Source organism: Acinonyx jubatus, chromosome C1 (assembly GCF_027475565.1).
Source record: "Acinonyx jubatus isolate Ajub_Pintada_27869175 chromosome C1, VMU_Ajub_asm_v1.0, whole genome shotgun sequence".
NCBI lineage: Eukaryota > Metazoa > Chordata > Mammalia > Carnivora > Felidae > Acinonyx > Acinonyx jubatus.
In genome coordinates, this window is record NC_069381.1 from 151530395 (window position 1) to 151552353 (window position 21959).

Here is a 21959-nt window from a genome sequence, read left to right on the forward strand (position 1 = left end):
TTAACTCATTCCTCTGCCTCTAGGAAGGACAAACCGTGCCCAAATATTTCCAGAGGAATAATTTTGCATCCTAACAAGAGTGAAAGACTAAGTAGTGGGAATTTTCTTCAGAAACACGTTTGCATACTTTTGGACTATTTCTATGCTAATGCCATTGAACAGCAAGTACATGTTCTAAAGTGCACATGGGTGGTGCCTCCCCACACAGTCAGATTAGCGCATGACTCGGATTAAGCATCTTGCTCTCACAGATTCATTACTTCGCCTGAGAAAATTCCTTTTATGGATTAAACAACCCCTTGGAATATAACCGTTTTTATACATCTTATTTTACATGACTAAATGTTTCTACTCTCAGTATTTTTCCATCTCTCCCCTCAGCCTCCCTCTCCATTCTTTCCTTCCATCTTTTTAATGTGGTCCTCTCTCTCCCTGGCCTGCTCTCTACCCTCCACCCTGGCTAATGACACCACGAAGCTTGAAGTTTAGCTCACTACCTTGGCACCGTCTTTTCCCTGACCTTTTCTATTCTGTTGGATGCCAAATTCTGTAAGTAATGTTTTAAAAATGACTCCTGAATCAGTTCCTCTTTTCTATTCTGTTGCTGCTATCCCACTTCAGGCTTTTATTATGTTTTGTTTGGGTATAAATTAATTCCCCTACTCCTCTTGCTTTGGTTTTTCTCCAGCTGCCAAGTATATCGTATGCACTGCTGTCACAGTGGTCAGCATGAAGCATAGCTTGGACTTAATCTTGTGTTGAAAACTTCAGTGCTTCCACATTATCTGCCGAGGCATCAAACCCTTTGGCCTGCCTCTTATACCCCTGTTCCAGCCCCGCCCCCCCACTGCCAACACTCATCATATGACCCAGAATACTGACCTCCTAGTATTACCATTCACTTTTTCCCTTTCACATGAGTGATAGTCTTCCTAAACTATGTAAAATTTCCTGAACACGCTCTAAATTTTCTTACATATTTTTTAAATGTTTATTTTATTTATTTTAGAGAGAGAATAAGAAAAAAAAAACACAAGCAGGGGAGGGGCAGAGAGAGGGAGACACGGAATCCGAAGCAGGCTCCAGGCTCTGAGCTGTCAGCACAGAGCCTGATGCAGGGCTTGAACTCACGAACTATGAGATCATGATCTGAGCCAAAGTCAGATGCCTAATCAACTGCGCCACCCATGCACCCCTTACATATTTTTTTCTAAGTCCATGTTTTTGTGATCTTGTTTCCTTCATCTAAAATTTTATTCTTCCAGTATTTATGTATTGAAATTGGATTCCTCCTTCAATTTCTAATAAACCAAACAAAAAACCAATTAAACAGTAACAGCAGCTACACTCTATTATGCTCTCCTAACTTGTCAGGACTATATTGAACATCTTGAATACATGGTCCCTGATCCTCACCCAAACATCTACTAGGAAGATATTATTATAACCATTTCACAGGTAAAGAAACTGCCATACAGAAATGTTAGTTGATTTTTATCCTAGGCTGCAGAATTAATAGGTGGGATGTTGGCACATCTTAATAGTTACTAATCTAATACTCTTTCCAGCTTTTTTTCTTTAGCAGAACCCTAATTTTTATTTTTTGGAAGGGGGATAACAGTGTGACCAGCTAAAACAAAAAGAACACAAAAACTACATATCTTAATCTCACTGAAAACAAGGGGTGAGCCCTTTTGACATACTTCTAGCCAAGGAGACCTAAGTGGTGGTTTTGGCAACATTTTCTTATCTCTTCCATATCTCTTTCTTCCTCCTTCTCCTTTAGGAAGCAAGAGCCGAGATGCCTAGTGAAGCAGGAATCATCCTGGAACTGTCAGGATGGGAGTTGGAACACTAAGGAAGGTAGAGGAAAAAGGTGACAGAGCCTGGGGTGTTGACAGTACTGAGAGCTGCTGCACTGTCACCTGTCCAGAAATGCTTGTTGGGTAAAAAGACTAAAGTTTAATTTGGTTAACTCAACGTTGGGCTTTCTGTTGCTTATACCTAAGCCCAGTTTCCAACTGGTGCATGAGGTGTGCATGAGACTTCTTTGGATTCCATCATCACTGACCCCTTCATGATGCCAATTAAACCTTACCTGAATCCCCATCTCAGAAATAAGATTTTCTTCCTTGTGTATGGCCGTTAAATTCTGAACTACTTTTAAGGCCTTTATTAATTCTCTTCTTCTTTGGAATTTTGTATTGTAAGTTCCTCAAGAACACAGTCTATAACTTCCTTCCTTATACATAAAAAAACACTGAATGGATATTTACTGGGTTGGATTAAAATCCATAAAATTCACCGTATAGTTTTCTGTTACCGGAGTTCCTATGAATTAGTTTTAATCTTCTTTAAATTTGATATGGACATAAATGCAATCCAAGGCACAATGATTTGACCTCCCATTGCTTCTGTCAGGAACCAAATCCCTCAGCTTTTCCTGAGTTTCTGATTATTGCCTCAGAGGTACATAGAAACAAGGCCACTTCTGCCTGGTTCTTCTGCGAGGCCTCCTCATTATCCCTCTGAGCTGCCGCCTCTGATGCTGCTGATACTGCCACTCTGCCCATTCCAGACTTGGGGGAGGCAATGCTGCATTCACTACCTTTTCAGTTCAGACCTAGACACAGATCTTTTTCTAAGTACTCCTTGCACAACTGAGACCAGGATATGCCTTTTTAAAAAAAGCAGTGAAAGAGTAGGGATGATGCAATGGAAGGAAAACACATAGAATCTTTACAACTATTCTAGGTCCAGGGCCACCGACTTACAGCTTTATCTTCTCAGCTGCCACATGACCAGGCAGTTCACCCCCACCAACAGAATTTCCACATAGACTACCAGCCCTAAATATTTATTTCCTCACACCATCATAAGGCCTCCTTCCCTTAGGCTTCATTTCTTTATTTCCTGTGATTGAGAATGACAATTAAGGGACACCCAGGCTTCCCCCCTAGTAAACCTACGGCCCTGACTAGTCTATCACTCCAAGTGAGTTATTCTGATATTTACAGAAATTTTGTTATGTGAATACAAAACCTGATTATAGTCCAAGTATAGTGTATAGATTACATTTGGGATGTGGTACATCATAATTAGTTTCCAATTTGAATGAATGTGAATGAATTTTTTAAATAATACTTTAACATTGTCATTATTAATTTTGTCAATTGCTGGTAACTGGGATAGTGTCACTAACTTTCACAATTAACAATTTAACTTAAAAAATTTTTTTTGAGTTTGTTTTGAGAGAGAGAGAGAGTACAAATGGGGCAGGGGCGGAGAGAGAGGGAGAGAATCTCAAGCAGGCTCCACACTGTCAGCACACAGCCCGACACGGGGCTTGAATTCACGAACTGTGAGATCATGACCTGAGCTGAAACCATGAGTCAGATGCTTAAAACAACTGAGCCATCCAGGCACCCCAACAACTTGAAATTTTAAATGTGGTGGTGAAGTCTCAATTTCAAATGGTTTGAAGAGCACGGAAGTGAGTATACATAAAATTTTAAGATGTTTTGTGGAGAAGGAAATAAGTAGGACTGGGGTTGGAACTTGAGGGAGTGTTAGGGACCAAGTTTATGCTAAATAAAGAAATAAGAAAGAAGAGGAGAGAAGAAAGGAAGAGAAGTGAAATGAAAGGGAGAAAGGAGAAGAGGAGAAAGAGGAAGAAGAAGCAAGAGATAGAGCTTTCCAGTGGAAAATGTTAATTACACTGTAATGCTTTTTGATGCTTTATTATCAACTTCAAACTGAGATAGCCTTTGATAACATATTCTGATTTTAAACTACTCTAGTAGAAAGTTGTAAAACATTATTATTTTAAATCTTTTAAAAAATGGAACACTCCAAATTGTGCTCCATGAGACGGAAGCTAATGCAACAAGTAGTTGCAGAACTATTTGGCCTTGGAATTCAGTCATTAGGAGAGAGCTGCCGACTCAACTCTGCCTGAGCAGCAAGAGTGAAGTGAGTTTGCTCCGCTCTTCTCTGACCTCCAGCACAGAAGGCAGGCTGTCTGTAGCCTTTGTGAAACTTAAGGAAGTTTTCCCTTTGAGGGCAAGACCCCCATTTGCAATTTGATTCTTTCTGGAATCCAAAGTAATAGAGTAGCCACTAACAAGAAAGCAAGTAATGAAAGAGAAATTAAGGAGTGCATTTTAATGATGATTTTTATAGATGAATTCCCAATGATTGTTGGTTGGCGTATAGACTTTCTTGTCTGACTGAATGATTGATGTGATAAACACTTTACATTCTTTCAAATTCTAGAATATTTTATATTTTTGGACATAAGTTCTTTGAACTTGAGTGATTCTTGAACATTTAATTCACATTTTTTGAGGTCTTTGGAATAATCTGGTTATCATGAAGAATATCATTGATTTGTAAGGTTAAATTGAAGTCATGTGAGCAACATCTTGGTAGTCTTATATGCAATGTACAAACAGTGTTCATGGATAAAAAGAAAAAGCTCAACAGATGTGTCTTTGAAGGGAAACTATTTAGGAATTCAGATGGAATATGAAGTTGGTAGCCTCAGTATATTTCAAAGGAATACATCCATTTTGCCCTTGAAAGGAACTATCTTCTCTCTTCCTCTGTGTTTTCTTGTTTGATGCTAGCAGAAAGCGTCTGGATTATAAAGCCTGCTTGTTCCTCCCAGAATAACTGCTACTGCCTCCTGCTAGTCTTTCATTTAGTGGAAGAGGGGGGTCAAATGAATCTTGATTAATAGATCCCCATTCCTCTCCTTCTCACCTCTTTCAAGCTGTGCTGTCATAAAATTAATGTTAGGCTGGTATCTATTCTATCTTAAATAGCTCAGATCTAATGAGATGAAATTTAGTGGGTTAAAAGCAAATACTGTTTCCCCCGTCAGATATCCCAAATACTACTATAAAATACACAGTAAATATAGGAGGCATATATTAATAGTTATTAATAGAAATGTTTTTATTTTTGACACTTTTGATATTTTTTTCTAAAATAAACAGCCATGTCTTTATTTTTTTTTTAAGATTTTATTTTTTAAGTAATCTCTACACCCAACGTGGGCTCAAACATACAACCCTGAGATCAAGAGTCTTAAGCTCTACTGACTGAGCCAGCCTGGTGCTCCAGCAGCCATATCTTTATAACAAAACTTTAAACATTATTTAAACTGATTTTGAAAGTTCATGGTAGGTAAAGTATCTCCCCCAAATTCCCTCCTCTCTATGTAATTCTGTGAATAGTGGCCTCTGATCTTTGCCAGTGTGTTCTACTGAATCAGTTCCATGACTATTCTATCATTCAGCAACTAGCCAGGAAAACAGAAGCCACTCTAAATCCTTCAAATACAGGGAATTGATCACCCAGGTGATGGAAAACAGAGGCTAAACAAGGGTTTGTTAAGGCAACCCAGAGAAGTTCTAATCACTCTCAGTTGGAAAGGACAACATATGAATATGTGGTTGCCTAAAACCAGAAGCTGGACTCAGGATGAGTCCCCATGATGAGGGGGCCAGTGATTTCTGGGGGCAAGGCCTGGGGTGTGCTACCAAGAGCTGGAGCCATGGGGGAGCCATGGGCACTGTCAAAAGATTCCTTAAGACACAAGAAAAGAAAAAATACCCTCACTTTCTTCCTGTAAGGAAAATTGTTAGGATAACAAAATATTGCTTATGTCTTTCAAAGACTTCTTTGTTTTGAATCTGAGGACAGGAATCAGCCATGAGCTAAACTGAATTTTTGTTCAATAGCAACAATCTACGAGGTCAGAGTCAATAAATAGAAAGACTGGTTCATAATATTTATTGATGGGGTAAACAAGGTTGTCTTTTTATCCTTTCTTTTACATTCTAATGTAAAATCCAATGATATTATGCAGATTCTGAAAAACTTTTATTTACATCCTCCCTTTTGTCAATCTGTAATATAGAGGAGATAAAGTTAAAAATAGCTGTATTTATTTATATTTTCTGTGTGCAAAACTCTGACATGTATTAATGTTTTCAATTCTCAAAAACAACCTCATGGGGGTAAGTAGAATGATTAACCCATTTTATGGAAGAGGAAATTGAAGGACAGAGAGATTAGCTAATAGGCACATTCTTATATACAGATGACACAGTTGTATGTTAGGGTATTAGAAGTGGCCTTTGTAATCGGTTATGCTATGTGATTATTGCCACAAAAAAGGTCCTCAGATAAACTCTTGTGAAGTGGAACACTTTTCTTGTAGACATTGTGCACATGCCAGCACCTTACAGCAAGCACCATCTTCTTTTACTGATACCTCTACAGTGGACTCCAGACTCATCTCATCCCTCCCATTCTTATCCTCTTCAGTCTGTATTCTGCAGGGCAGCCAGAATAACCTCTTAAAAACACAACTCTTCTTCTCAAGGCCTTCTAGTGGTTGTCCATTGTTAGTTAAGCCCAACATTACCCAAAAATACTGTACCATGTGTTTTATTGGGCGGGCTTATATATTACTCAGTACGTTTGAAGTGCTGTTGGTTTCCCGGTGTTACTGGGCAGTCATTTACCTACCCATCTGCACTTGAAAGGACATTGTCTTTATCTCTGTCATACTCAGAGGCCATGGGCAAGCTCTGTAAATGAGTCAGAAAAATCATCCTGAAATTATCCTTACCTTCCGCCTATGAGAAGAGCATTGATCCTTGGGCAGCAGAGTTCCAGAGAGTCTGGAGACTTGAATGTGAGACTCAACTAATCCCTAGAGACCCCTGAGGGCTTGTGAGTTGCCTGGAGCTTCTGGCAAAGTGACAACCATTTTGTAAGGTCTCTCAATGGTGCTATTTGTTTTGGCCTTTCCTGGGTAAATTTGGTGAGCAGCCAGGGCAACAAAGAGTATTCCTCAGACTAGAGTTGGAAGAGGCAGCTAGGGTGAATCTCTAAGTAGTAGAGGGATGTAGGACAAAGGAAACTGGCTAAGGAATAGGTGAGCTAAGATTCTCAACGTACTTGCTTATATTTGAACAAACAGCCAAAGCTAAAAGAATGCTACAATGGGCCTTCACATGCTGGGAGAAAAACTTGGTCTCCTGGGTGCGCTACATTTCATCCTTTGTGGCAACGAACCATGCCAGGATTTCAACCTCAGTGCTGCTCTTGACTAGCAAAGTATCTTAGGTGTTTCATATTGTGTGATTAATGAATAAGAGACGGTATGAAAAGCTTGACACCATCTTTGGCCTGTCTAGTTGCATTCATATTTCTGAGAAATAAGAAAGAAGATTACATGGTATTTAAATTAAAAAAAATTTTTTTTAACATTTACTCACTTTTGAGAGACAGAAAGAGACAGAACATGAGTGGCGGAGGGCCAGAGAGAGGGAGACACAGAATCCCAAGCAGGCTCCAGGCTCTGAGCTGTCAGCACAGAGCCCAACACAGGGCTCAAACCCAAGAACCACGGTATCATGACCTGAACCGAAGTTGGATGCTTAATGGACTGAACCATCCAGGCGCCCCTACTTGGTATTTAAATATAAAGAGTATTGAACTGGATGATAAATAAAGGGCTGACAAAATATCTTTGGCAAAAATTTTACTCTTATAGACTAGTTGCAGCTGTTCAGAATTACTAGAATAACTCAATAAAAAGTTTTTGTTTTTGATTTTCATTGCTTCATGAAGTTGGCAAAGATGGGTTGTGCATGATGACTGCAACTAGAATAATGTTATTACTAGTTGTCATATTTTAATATAAATAAGTGGCCATAATTCTTTCCAAGACTTCACTGCTTATGATATATTAAGTCCTATGGATTCTATAAAATAACTTTGAAACCTCTTCTGTTGCTTCAGACTTTATGCAGCCAAAATAATTACTGAAGACATTTCAGTCTGCAGTTTTTTCAATTCAGAGGTCATTCACACTGACTTTTCTTGCCTTGACTTCATGCAAGACATCATTAATCAAGTGTACTGTTAAAATGTTAACTCTCCCTTTAAATACCTCATTAATGTACATGTGTATTTAACTATATATTTTTAAATCTGAATCAATGAAAACTACCTCTTGAGTGAAGAAAAAACTCACTTGTTTTATTGCACCTTGCATTGAAAGACATCACAATCTAGACCTTGAAATAGTTTTCCCTCTTAAATCATTGCCTGGAAAATAAGATTGTCTCACTCTTTCCATAAAGCTAAAGTTGTCGAGGTCAAATTTTGTAAATGATACAAAAGAGTTTCCTCCATGAATAATCACAAGCTCATGTTATTGGAAGGGTCTTCAAGAAATGACACAGTTCATCCTGAAGCCAGATTTGCCCACTACATACTGACAGTTATTCTATTATTCAGATGCCCTGAGACAGACTATCCCTACTTTCTTGCTATGGTAGCCTGTCTCATATTAAATCATCCGTTTTTTATTGTTGTTTGTTCTACGAAGATTTATCTGATGCCTATTGTTTTAAGTGGTTTTTTTTATTCAAGTTAGTTAACATAAAATGTTAAATTAGTTTCAGGTACACAATATAGTAATTCAACACTTCCATATGTCACCTGGTACTTCTCATGACAAGTGCACACCTTAATCCCCATCACCTATTTAACCCATCCCACACACACCTCCCCTCTGGTAATCATCAGATTGTTCTCCATAATTAAGAGTCTGTTTCTTGGTTTTTCTGTCTCTCTCACTCTTTTTTTTTTTTTTGCCTTTGCTTGTTTGTTTCCTTTTTTAATTCCACATATGAGTGAAATTGTATGGTATTTGTCTTACTTTAACTGACATATTTTGCTTAAAATTATACCCTGTAAGCTGTATCCATGTCATTGCAAATGACAAGATTTCATTCTTTTGTATGGCTAAATAGTATTCCATTATATATATATATATATACATCTTCTGTACCCATTCATGAATCGATGGACATTTGGGCTGCTTCCATAGCTTAGATATTGCAAATAAATCTCCTGTAAACATCAGGGTGCATGTATCCCTTTGAATTGGTATTCTTGTATTCTTTGGGTAAATATCCAGTAAGTGTAATTGTGGATCGTAAGGTAGTTCTTTTTTTAACTTTTTGAGGAAACTCCACACTGTTGTCCACAGTGGCTACACCAGTTTACATTCCCACTAATAGTGCAAGAGAGTTCCCCTTTCTCCACATTCTCACTAACACCTGTTGTTTCTTATGTTGTTGATTTTAGCCATTCTGACTGACAGGTATGAGGTGATAGCGCATTGTAGTTTTGATTTGCATCTCCCTGATGATTAGTGATGATGAGCATCTTTTCATGTGTTTGTTGGCCATCTGGATGTCTTCTTTGGAGAAATGGCCGTTCATGTTCTGCCCATTTTAAAAAATTTTTTTAATGTTTATTTTTGAGAGAGAGACAGAGACAGAGACAGAGCATGAGTGGGGGAGGAGCAGAGAGGGAGGGAGACACAGAATCTGAAGCAAGCTCCAGGCTCTGAAGTGTCAGCACAGAACCCGATGCGGGGCTCGAACTCACCAGCCATGAGATCATGACCTGAGCCAAAGTCGTACACTTAACTGACGGAGCCACCCAGGCGCCCCTCTTCTGCCCATTTTTTAATTGGATGATTTATTTTTTGGGTGTTGAGTTTTATAAGTTCTTTATATATTTTGGATATTAATCCTTTATCAGATATGTCATTTGGAAATATCTGGTGTTGATATGAGAACACAACTTTTTTCCAGTAAAAGTACTCAATTTCTTAAATTAGCTCCGTAAGTGTCTACATTCTTTCCAGTGTATTAAGGCAAGTTTGCATTTGAAGTATGAGGATCCTGAAATTGAAGTCAAATGTGCTCAACAGTCAATGAAGCACTTTCTAAACTAAAGGCTTTCCTTAGAACTGTGACAATAAAGTAGTGACTAAATATTTGAAATGATAGTGAGATTATAAGAATAAATGTAAGTCTCAAACACAAATAATTACCACATTAATGTTTGCATTTACAGGAGACAAATATGAAATTCTTGTATTTTTGTTTAATGTTCAATATGTTCGTGTGAGTAGATGTTCCTTTTTTTTATTAAGAGTTTTTGTGTGTGAATATAAATTTTGAATTTCTATATGTAATATAAGTACCAAAAAGCCTGCCTCAGCTAGTGTTACTCGTTGTGAAATACCTTGCTTAATCCGCTAATGAACACTAAGTGAAATAAAAGCTATTTTTAACCATAAAACATCATTTATTTAGCAAATATGAGTTGTGTTCCAGGATCAGACCATCTACTAGGTGGAGGAAGCATAGCTTGTGATTTTCAATATAAACAACCATACTGTAAAATTTTCTTTATGGGCTAGAGTGGGTGTACTGGGAAATCAATAAAAATTATGTAAGCTTACATATTTTAAGAAATTTTGCTATTTTCTTTGATTATATTGGCTATATTGTTTTAAAATGTGTCATTATAAAAATAGAATATTCTTTTGACAATAATCTCAAAAATATAGACAAGAAGAAAAAAAGAAGGATACTTCAATATAAATATAATATTTTGGTTTGTTTCCTTCCAGAGTTTTTATATAGTTTTAAAATGTTTATGATGTATATTCATAATTGACAAAAATTGGAAAAAGTAAAATTAAAGTGAATTTATTCACCATAAAAATGTATCATTAGTATGATTTTGATGTATCTGAAAATATGTTTATAACATGAAAAAACTTTGAGGATATAATATTCCATGAAAAATTCAAAATACAAAATTTTATATACATATTTATATTTAAATGTTACATCATAAACTTGGAAAACCAAAAGTCAATTGTTTGCAATGGCTTTTGGAAGTGATCGTATTTCTGAAACGTGGTTACAAAAAATAATCCATAGCGTTTGGGAGCAAAGATACAAGTCAAAAGATTGTATTCAGGCTGCTTTTTAAGATAAATTAAGTCCTTCCTTTGTTCTTGGCATTTTATGCTAAATATATACACACTCCTAATTTTTTATTCTTAATATGAAAATTAGGCACATCACCAAAGAAAATATACACTGTAAAAAATTAGTAGGGAATAATTTTATTTCTAAAGTTTTCAGCTAGTACTGAGGTACAAATTTTGGTAAATCTGGAATATTCAGTTTTGCCTAATTCAGGGTATTGCCTAATTAATGTTTAGGCATTGCCTAATTAAATGTTTCTATGGCATGGGTTCTTAGGTTGAATTCTCCAGAAGTGACCCTGAGATAAAGATTCCTGTATAAACATTCAGGATTTATTAAGGAATTGCTCTCAGGAGAAGCAGGTAAGGGAGTGGAGGAAGCAATATTGAAAAGGGGGAAGAAAATGAGCAAGAGAGAAATTTCAAGTGATTTCTGAGCCTCAGACTGATTCCACTGGGTACTCAGGAACATAAATTACATCTCAGACATGTCCCACCTTGAGGCAAAGTCTGGGCTATCAAACTCCCACACAAGTCAATACTTGGCTATGGGTTTTTCCCAGGAATATAGTGCCTCTCAAGCACTTACGGTTCTCTGTGCAAAGAACAGGAGCAGAAGGGGCTCTAGCAGTTCAAGGTCAGTCCTCTGAAGGGAGGATCCAAGGGCCTGGGTGGTCCCCAGGGGTGTTTGCTACCCATGCCTGGTCACAGATCTTCATTTAAGTTGGGAAATGTGATTCTCCATTTTTTGCTCGGCCAAAGTGTGATAAGGGTTCAACTGTGAGGCAGAGTTTACAAGTCCCAGGATACATTTAGAGCTTGGGCACTTTCATGGAAGCTGTGATTGGAAGTTAGAGTGGAGAGTGGTTTAGGGAAGCCCTTAGGTGTATGTGATAAGGAGTAGAAAAAAGAGGATGATAGATGGTTTTTGAAAATTTGAAGCATAGGAAGGAGAGGAAAAATGTAAAATAATTATAAGATATGCGGAGCATATTCATTAAGGGAGGATGTTTAGATCAGGTAAACTGCCATTGCCCAGACTCCAGAGGAATGTTGGTCAGAAAATTCTCAGCTTGCATCTGGAGCTGCCAGAACATTTTCCATGTGAGTGCAGAGAACTTGAATTAGGCCCCAGGCTGGAAAGGAGCCTGGCTCTCCGGAGGCTCAGAAAATCTGTAGAGTAAAACTTGGGGGAGGCCTGAGGTGATGGTTTGCCTAGCAAAAAAGGACAGTGACCCTGAGTCAAGGCCAAAGGTGGGAACAGCTGCCTTCGGGGGCAATACAAGTGAAACCATCCAAGAACAGACTGTTTAATTAAGGCTTTAAACCTGGGCCAAGTTAACTGAGGAATATGTGATTGTATATTTGCAAATTACCTCAGAACTAAATAATTTGTATTCTGAAATTTTCTCACACTATAACAGAGATTTAGATCCTTCTCAAATGTTTCAGTCTATGGCTCTGTGTATGTTAATGCATCCTGAGGATTCTGTGTTTCTGGGGACAGCACAAGACTGGGTATAGCTGGGAAGAAAAAGTGGGAAAAACAAAAGACCATGATGGTCTCTGTGTGATCTTGAGGGCACCTGTCCTGCTTTGTGAATACCCAGAAACATATTCAAAGCAAGTGTTGTAGGGAACCCATTGAGGAGAGACTTCTATTTGTGCCTTATTTTGAGCACCCCATTTGGAAGCTCTGTGTCTTTTAGTTGATTTGAATATGGGCAAACTGTTTATATTAAAAAATTTCACAGCAGATAATAATTGTAAGTCTTCAACATAGAGGATAAGCTGACTTAGTCTGTATTCTAGTGAACTATTTTTTTTTAACATTAAAAAAGAGACACTATAGAGCTAAGAAAGGAGAATATTTGATGATGGTATTTTCACTTCTACTTCATTTCTGCACCCAAGAAAATAAGTATCATTAATAAGTATCATTTGAATTCCTAAGAGCTATCTTCATTGTCTTATACTATTCTTTAAGTTGGATACACATGTTTCCTCAAGGATAACATTTTTCTCACAAGGACCAGAAGATTATAAGCTTACACATTTTTTTAAATGCTCAAAAAGTAGTTCAGAAGGTTCAAGCTATACAATTTCTTCTCTGTGGGCCTGAAAGGATATTTTTGATTAGATTCACTCCTTCTCCCCTCCTCTCCACTCCAAGAGTGTTTTGTTCTTTTTTAAGATTTTTTTTCAATTTTTTTTAACATATCATTTTATTTTTTGAGAGAGAGAGAGACAGAGCACGAACAGGAGAGGGGCAGAGAGAGAGGGAGACACAGAATCCAAAGCAGGCTCTGAGCTGTCATATGTGTGGCTTGAACCCATGAACACGAGATCATGACCTGAGCCAAAGTCAGGTGTTCAACTGACTGAGCCACCCAGGTGCCCCATTTTTAAGATATTTTCATTGTGGACAATGTCAAACACATACAGAAGGAGAGATTAGGATAATAAAGGCCCATGTCACCATCACCCATTTATACAAAAATTATCACATTTGGACAATCTTGTTTCACTTATACCTGCATCTACTTCCAATGTTACCTGACAGATTATTTTGAAAGCAAATCTCAGATATTATTTCACCCGTAAATACTTCAGTCTGTATCTGTAAAAAAAAGAAGTACATTACAAACTGAAGAATCTTCAGATTCTGTTAATCAGTTTTCTTCTCTGTCTTTCCTCCTCCTCCCTTTCATTCCCTCCTTCTCTCCCTGGGGTTTTCATTTTTACAGTTTGTTGAAGAAACTAAGTCCTTTGCTCTGTAGAATTTTCCATAGTCTGAATGTTGCCAGTTGCATTCCAATGATATCATTTAATAGGTTTCTCTGTCTTTTTCTTTTCCAAAAATTAGAAGTTAGATTTAGAGGCTTGATAATTCAGGTTCACTTATATTTTTATTTTTTACTTTTTGACTACTAGGTAAGTGGGATTGTGGTTTTCCATTGCTGATCAACAATATCAGATTATCTCTTTTTGTAGCAATCCTAAAATTCATATGGAACCACAAAAGGCCCCGAATAGCCGAAGTAATTTTGAAGAAGAAGACCAAAGCAGGAGGCATCACAATCCCAGACTTTAGCCTCTACTACAAAGCTGTAATCATCAAGACAGCATGGTATTGGCACAAAAACAGACACATAGACCAATGGAATAGAATAGAAACCCCAGAACTAGACCCACAAACGTATGGCCAACTCATCTTTGACAAAGCAGGAAAGAACATCCAATGGAAAAAAGACAGTCTCTTTAACAAATGGTGCTGGGAGAACTGGACAGCAACATGCAGAAGGATGAAACTAGACCACTTTCTCACACCATTCACAAAAATAAACTCAAAATGGATAAAGGACCTGAATGTGAGACAGGAAACCATCAAAACCTTAGAGGAGAAAGCAGGAAAAGACCTCTCTGACCTCAGCCGTAGCAATCTCTTACTCGACACATCCCCAAAGGCAAGGGAATTAAAAGCAAAAGTGAATTACTGGGACCTTCTGAAGATAAAAAGCTTCTGCACAGCAAAGGAAACAACCAACAAAACTAAAAGGCAACCAACGGAATGGGAAAAGATATTTGCAAATGACATATCGGACTAAGGACTAGTATCCAAAATCTATAAAGAGCTCACCAAACTCCACACCTGAAAAACAAATAACCCAGTGAAGAAATGGGCAGAAAACATGAATAGACACTTCTCTAAAGAAGACATCCGGATGGCCAACAGGCACATGAAAAGATGTTCAACGTCGCTCCTTATCAGGGAAATACAAATCAAAACCACACTCAGATATCACCTCACGCCAGTCAGAGTGGCCAAAATAAACAAATCAGGAGACTATAGATGCTGGAGAGGATGTGGAGAAACGGGAACCCTCTTGCACTGTTGGTGGGAATGCAAATTGGTGCAGCCGCTCTGGAAAGCAGTGTGGAGGTTCCTCAGAAAATTAAAAATAGACCTACCCTATGACCCAGCAATAGCACTGCTAGGAATTTATCCAAGGGATACAGGAGTACTGATGCATAGGGGCACTTGTACCCCAATGTTTATAGCAGCACTCTCAACAATAGCCAAATTATGGAAAGAGCCTAAATGTCCATCAACTGATGAATGGATAAAGAAATTGTGGTTTATATACACAATGGAATACTACGTGGCAATGAGAAAAAATGAAATATGGCCTTTTGTAGCAACGTGGATGGAACTGGAGAGTGTGATGCTAAGTGAAATAAGCCATACAGAGAAAGACAGATACCATATGGTTTCACTCTTATGTGGATCCTGAGAAACTTAACAGGAACCCATGGGGGAGGGGAAGGAAAAAAAAAAAAAAAAGAGGTTAGAGTGGGAGACAGCCAAAGCATAAGAGACTGTTAAAAACTGAGAACAAACTGAGGGTTGATGGGGGGTGGGAGGGAGGGGAGGGTGGGTGATGGGTATTGAGGAGGGCACCTTTTGGGATGAGCACTGGGTGTTGTATGGAAACCAATTTGACAATAAATTTCATATGTTAAAAAAAAAGATTATCTCTTTTTGTAATGTTAGCACTATTGATGATCACTGCTTGCGTTTATTCATTAATTAGAGGTCATAAAATGGTGATATTTTAATTATATCATTCCCTTTTCATTTATTATTTGAAATACTGTAATAAAGAGAAACTTTCTCCCACCGATTCTTTGGTTATCCAGCAATACGGGTTGTAAAGGAAAGACTACAAAAGTGCTTGATTTCCTCCTTGCTTATTAGTTTTCAAATAATACATTCATTCTTTCCAGTACTCCAAAGATGATAAATGAGTTTTTGTGTGTTTTTTTATTGAACACAAACAGGATTTATTTAATTATTTATTTATTTTTTTAATATTGTTTTTGTTTCAAGTTTTTATTTAAATTCTAGTTAGTTAACATATAGTGTAATATTGGTTTCAGGAGTAGAATTCAGTGATTCATCACTTACATATAACACCCAGTGCTCATCATATGTGCCCTTCTTAATACCCATCACCCATTTAACCCATTGCCCTGCCCACCTCTGCCTCCAACAACCCTTAGTTTGTTTTCTATAGTTAAGAGGCTGTTATGGTTTGCCTTCCCTCTTTTTCTTTCTCTCCCTTCCCCTATGTTCATCGGTTTTGTTTATTAAATTTCACATGAGTGAAATCATATGGCATTTGTCTTTGTCTGACTGACTGACTTTGCTTAGCATAACACACTCTAGCTCCATCCACGTCATTGCAAATAGCAGGATTTCATTCTTTTTTATGGCTGAGTAATATTCCATATATATAATATATATATACACACACACACATACATACCACATCTTCTTTATTCATCAGTCAGTGGACACTTGGGCTCTTTCCCTAATTTGGCTGTTGTCAATAATGCTGCTATAAACATTGTGGTGCATGTGTCCCTTCGAGTCAGTATTTTTGTATCCAGTATTTTGGGTAAATACCTAGTGGTACAGTTGCTGGATCTTGGGTAGTTCTTAAAGTTAAAAAGTTTTTAACTTTTTGAGGAACCTTCATACTGTTTTCCATAGTGGCTGTATGAGTTTCCATCAACAGTGCAAGAGAGTTCCCCTTTCTCCACATCCTTGCAAATATCTGTTGTTTTCTGTGTTATTAATTTTAGCCATTCAGACAGGTGTGAGGTGGTATCACATTGTAGTTTTGATTTGTGTTTCCTTGATGATGAGTGATGTTGAGCATCTTTTCCTGTGTCTGTTAGCCATCTGATTGTCTTCTTTGGAAAAATGTCTGGTCATGTCTTCTCATTTTTTAACTGGATTATTTGGGGTTTGGGGGTGTTGCATTTGATAAGTTCTTTATAGATTTTGGATGCTAACCATTTATCAGATATGTCATTTGCAAATATCTTCTCCCATTCTGTATTTTGCCTTTTAGTTTTGTTGATTGTTTCCTTTGCTGTGAAGAAGATTTTTATCTTTATGAAGTCCCAATAATTCATTTTTGCTTATGTTTCCCCTGCCTAAGGCAATGTGTCTAGGATGAAGCTGCTATGGCCACAGTCAAAGAGGTTGCTGCCTGTTTTCTCCTCCAGGATTTTGGTGGTTTTCTGCCTCACATTTAGGTCTTTCATACATTTTGAATTTATTTTTGTGTATGGTATAAAAAAAGTGGTCCAGTTTCATTCTTCTGCATGTTCCTGTCCAGTTTTCCCAGTACCATTTGTTGAAGAAACTTTTTTCCAGTGGGTATTCTTTCCTGATTCATCAAAAATTAGTTGATGACATAGTTGTGGGTCCATTTCTTGGTTTTCAATTCTGTTTCATTAATCTATATTTGTTTTTGTGCCAGCACCATACTGTTTTTATGACTACAGCTTTGTAATCTCGCTTGAAATCTGGAATTGTGATGCCTCCAGCTTTGCTTTTCTTTTTCAAGATTGCTTTGACTATTTGGGGTCTTTTGTGGTCCCATACAAATTTTCAATTGTTTGTTCTAGCTCTATGAAAAATGCTGTTGGTGTTTTGATAGAGATTGCATTTAAATGTGTAGATTGCTTTGGGTAGTATAGACATTTTAACAATATTTGTCCTTTCAGACTATGAGCATGGAATGTTTTCCCATTTCTTTGTGCCCTCTTCAATTTTTTTCATAAGTGTTCTATAGTTTTTAGAGTACAGCTCTTTCACCTCTTTAGTTAGGTTTATTCATAGGCATCTTATCGTTTTTGTTGCAATTGTAAAATGGATCAATCAATTCCTTGATTTCTCTTTCTGCTGCTTCATTATTGCTGTACAGAAATGCAACAGAATTCTGTACATTGGTTTTGTATCCTATGACTTTGTTGAATTCCTGTTATCAGTTCTAGAAATATTTTGGTGGAGCCTTTCAGGTTTTCTACATAGAGTATAATGTCATCTGAGAATAGTGAAAGTTTGATTTCTTCCTTGCTGATTTGGATGCCTTTTCTTTTCTTTTCTTTTCTTTTCTTTTCTTTTCTTTTCTTTTCTTTTCTTTTCTTTTCTTTCTTTCTTTCTTTCTTTCTTTCTTTCTTTCTTTCTTTCATCTGAATGCTGAGGCTAGGCTTTTAGTACTATGTTAAAGAACAATGGTGAGAATGGACATTCCTGACTGTAGAGGGAAAGCTCTCAGTTTTTCCCCATTAGGAGGATATTAGCTGTGGGTCTTTCGTATATGGCCTTTATAATGTTGAGGTATGTTCCCTCTACCCCTACTTTTTTGAGGATTTTTATCAACAAAACGTGCTGTATTTTGTCAGATGCTTTTTCTGCATCTGTTGAGAGAATCATATGGTTCTTATCCTTTCTTTTATTTTAAACCACTCCTATTATTATCCTGATTGATGCTCATGTTGTCCCATCTTTGACCAAAGAAAAAAAAAACAAACCTCTTCAAGTTGACTTCCAAGTTCTTTTGATGGTTCTGTTACTTTGTTTTCTGTTATCAAATGATGCTCCATTCTTAGCTTGCACATTTATGTTCCACTTCTGCATTGAGACATTTTTCCAAGGAGCCCTTATTCCTTTTAGTGGGAATGGTATATGGAGACTACAGTTTTATATTGCTGTGCTCAATATGTTATGTATTGGTCATTACTTTAGGTCTTTACAATGGACAGAGCCAGAAAATACGTTTTAAATTCTTTTAAGATAAAATACTTTCAAATTGAACCATATATTTTTAATTCAATTTTAGGACCACAGGAATTTTACAAAATGTTATTGATATTATAATGTCCAAAATCCTGATTCTTATGAACATCGTTATAACTGCTTACTTGTCTGGAGTCACAATATCCACATAATAACCTTGGAAAAACAATGCCCATAGCTGCCACAAATATAATCAATAGGATTATATAAAAATGTAGGGCTAAAAAATATTTTTGGTCTGTAAAGTACATCTTTGTCAAGTACATCTTTCTAGGGATGTACAGTCAAAATACTGTGTTCTAAAGTCATTTAGAAGAGCTTCTCTCTGTGGCACCTGGGTGGCTCAGTCTATTAAGTGTCCAGCTTGGCTCAGGTCATGGTCTCTTGGTTTGTGAGTTGGAGCCTGTGCTGTCTGCATAAAGCCTGCTTCAGATCCTCTGTCCCCATCTCTCTCTGCCCCTCTTGCTCTTTCTCCCTCTCTCTGTCTCTCAAAAATAAATAAACATTTAAAACTTAAAAGAGCTACTCTCTGATGGCTAGTTTGTTTAAAGAGTAATATTCAGTGTTAATGTGTGGCAAATAGACCTTCACAAAAACTTGTGAAATTTTGAATTAGTATAGCTCATGTAGGTGTTAGATTTGTGGCAATAAACAGGTGCCTTAAATGTGTTTATGCTCTTCCATTTTTTAATTCTATTCCTAGGAATTTATCATAAGAATATAATGAAGTATGGCATAAATAGTCACATTGAGAATGTTCATTGATGTTATTTATGATAAAAATGAGAAATATCTTAAAAACAGACCAACAGGAGAATTATTATGGAACATATATAAAGTGGAATATTATGCATCAGTTAAAAATCATATCTACCATGAAAACTTTTAATCTCAAGTGAAAATGCTCATAATATTACATATAAAAAAATTCGACACCAAACTTTATAAAGGAAAGCCTATTTCTCTGACATCAAAACTTCCCTGTCACCAAATGTGTGAGGTTTCCCCCCCGTCCTCCCCTCCCCCAACCAATTCTCTGATGCCTGCTGGATGTGCTACAATTCAATTCAATCCTGACACTATCTACCTGGAGATGGCATCAGATCTCTCAAATTAAGGGCTCAGTCCCCACACACTGCCCCCGCTTCAGATGCCAGTCACACGTCCAGAGCTCTCATATTGCTAACTGACCAGTTATAGATCAGGGGTTCCCATAATCCCCTCCTCAGATTAGATAACTTGCTAGAATAGCTCACAGATGTCAGGAACAGTTTACTCGCTAATAATGGTTTATTACAAAAGATAGAACTCAGGAACAGCCAAATGGAAGAGATGCGTAGGCAAGGTATTCAGGATGGTGGACAGCACAGAGCTTCCACACCCTCTCCAGGCATGTTTAGCCAAGCCAGGGAGCACTTTGAATCTTGTTGTTTAGAGTTTTTATGGAAGTTCCATAACTTAGGAATAATTGATTAAATCATTGGCCATTGGTGATTAAGTCCAGCCTATTTCTCCTCCCTAGAGGTTCAACCTTCTACTTAGGCCTTGGTCTTTCTGGTGAACAACCCTCCTACAACAATAGTTGCAGGTGAACAGACAACTATTTGGGGGAGAGTCCCCCAAAGCTATCTAGGAACCACTAGCTACCCCATCATTCATTAGCATATGAAGTCTCTTATCACCCCAGAGATTCCAAGGGTCTAAAAGCCTTTGGACCAGGAATCTGGGCTAAAGACCAAATATTAAAACAAAAGATGCTCATAGCATCTCTATCACTTCAAAGAAAATATGAGTGTTTTAGGAGCTCTGTGTCAGGAACTGGAGGCAGAGACCAAATATATATTTCTTATTATGTCATATATATATATATATATATATATATATATATATATGTGTGTGTGTGTGTGTGTGTGACATATATATAATATATATATAAGAAATATATATATTTCTTATTATGTCACATAGCATTGTTCCAGTTTTGAACACAATCTACATAGGAAATGACTGAAAGGTAATAAACCAAATATTAACAATAATATAACAAAATGTTAGCAAAACCAAAATATTTTTATTTACAATGTACGCTTTATAATTTTGTAACAAAAATACTTCAAAAGATGAGCACATTATAATTCAAATCTAGAAGATTATTTTTGTAAAGTATTACCTTTCTTGAGCTGAAGAATGACTTTTATGAAAACTATTGAAAAACCTTAAAAACAAAATATTTGGCTATACAGAATGAAAAACTTGTTTGGTAAAATAATGATGACCAAAATTAAAAGTTAAATACCAAATTTTTAAAGTTAGTTCATACATTATTTATAAAGGCATGATATCATTTCATCCAATAAAATAAAAAACCACAATGAGAGAAAATAAGTAAATGCAATATAGTACATATAGTAATACACATTATCAATAAGCCTAAGAACAATTCTCACAGAAACCTACTATATAATGATTTCTTCATTTTATAGATAAGAAAAGTGAGGGTCAAAAAGGTTAAATTGGAGTACCCAGGTGACTCAGTTGGTTAAGCATCTGACTCTTGATCTTAGCTCAGATCTTGATATCAGGGATGTGAGTTCAAGCCCAGCATTGGGCTCTGTGCTGGGTGTGAGGCCTATTTAAAAAAAAAAAGGTTAAATCACTTTCTTACATGAGTAAGGACAAAGTTGAGATTCATCCTTCTAACTTTGGACCCAGACTTCCTGCCTTCTCACGCTGATGACTGAGGAAACCCAGGTGGCTGCCACTTAGATAAAGGCTTTTTGTGGCTCACCCTTGTAGTCAAGAGTTCTTGCAGTTAGAATGAGAAATATTCTCCATTCTCTGAATACCAGACCCTCCCTGAATTTAAATTAAATTATATTACTCAGTTATTGTTTGCTTCAAAATAGAGCATACTTTTTTTCATTATTTATTTATTTATTTATTTAATTTATTTTGAGAAAAAGAGAGAGAGCACTCCTGCACTAGGGAGGGAGGGGCAGAGAGAGAGGCAAAGAGAGCATCCTAAGCAGGCTCCACGCTGTCAGCACAGAGCCAGACACAGGCTTGATCCCATGAACTGTGAGATCCCATGAACTGTGAGCTGAAATCAAGAGTCAGCCAACTAACCAACTGGGCCACCCAGGTGCCCCTCCCTAAGTTTTCAATGTTAACAAAGTGGGGTGCCTGGGTGATGGAGTCGGTTAAGCATCTGACTTTGTCTCAGGTCATGATCTCGTGGTTCATGAGTTCAAGCCCCACATCAGGTTCTGTGCTAACAGCTCAGAGCCTGGAGCCTTCTTTGGATTCTGTGTCTCCCTCGCTCTTTGCCCCTCTTCTGCTCGCACTCAGTCTCTCTCTCTCTCAAAAATAAAAACGTTAAAAATGTTAAAAAAATGTTAAAGTAAATACAGTTTCATC

The 21959-nt window shown here is 37.2% G+C and overlaps 1 long non-coding RNA gene across 4 annotated transcripts in view; it reads left to right on the top strand.

Annotated features, from left to right (window-relative positions):
* Window positions 1-21959, top strand: part of LOC106982884 (uncharacterized) — a 70821-nt gene that overhangs the window by 27366 nt on the left and 21496 nt on the right. For 2 of the 4 annotated variants that reach the window (XR_008295404.1, XR_008295403.1), the window contains one exon: window positions 1787-8815. This is a non-coding gene — a long non-coding RNA (uncharacterized LOC106982884). Of the gene's footprint in view, window positions 1-1786; window positions 8816-21959 lie in introns of those variants that run through there. The other 2 variants (XR_001431429.3, XR_008295405.1) reach the window with 1 other exon arrangement.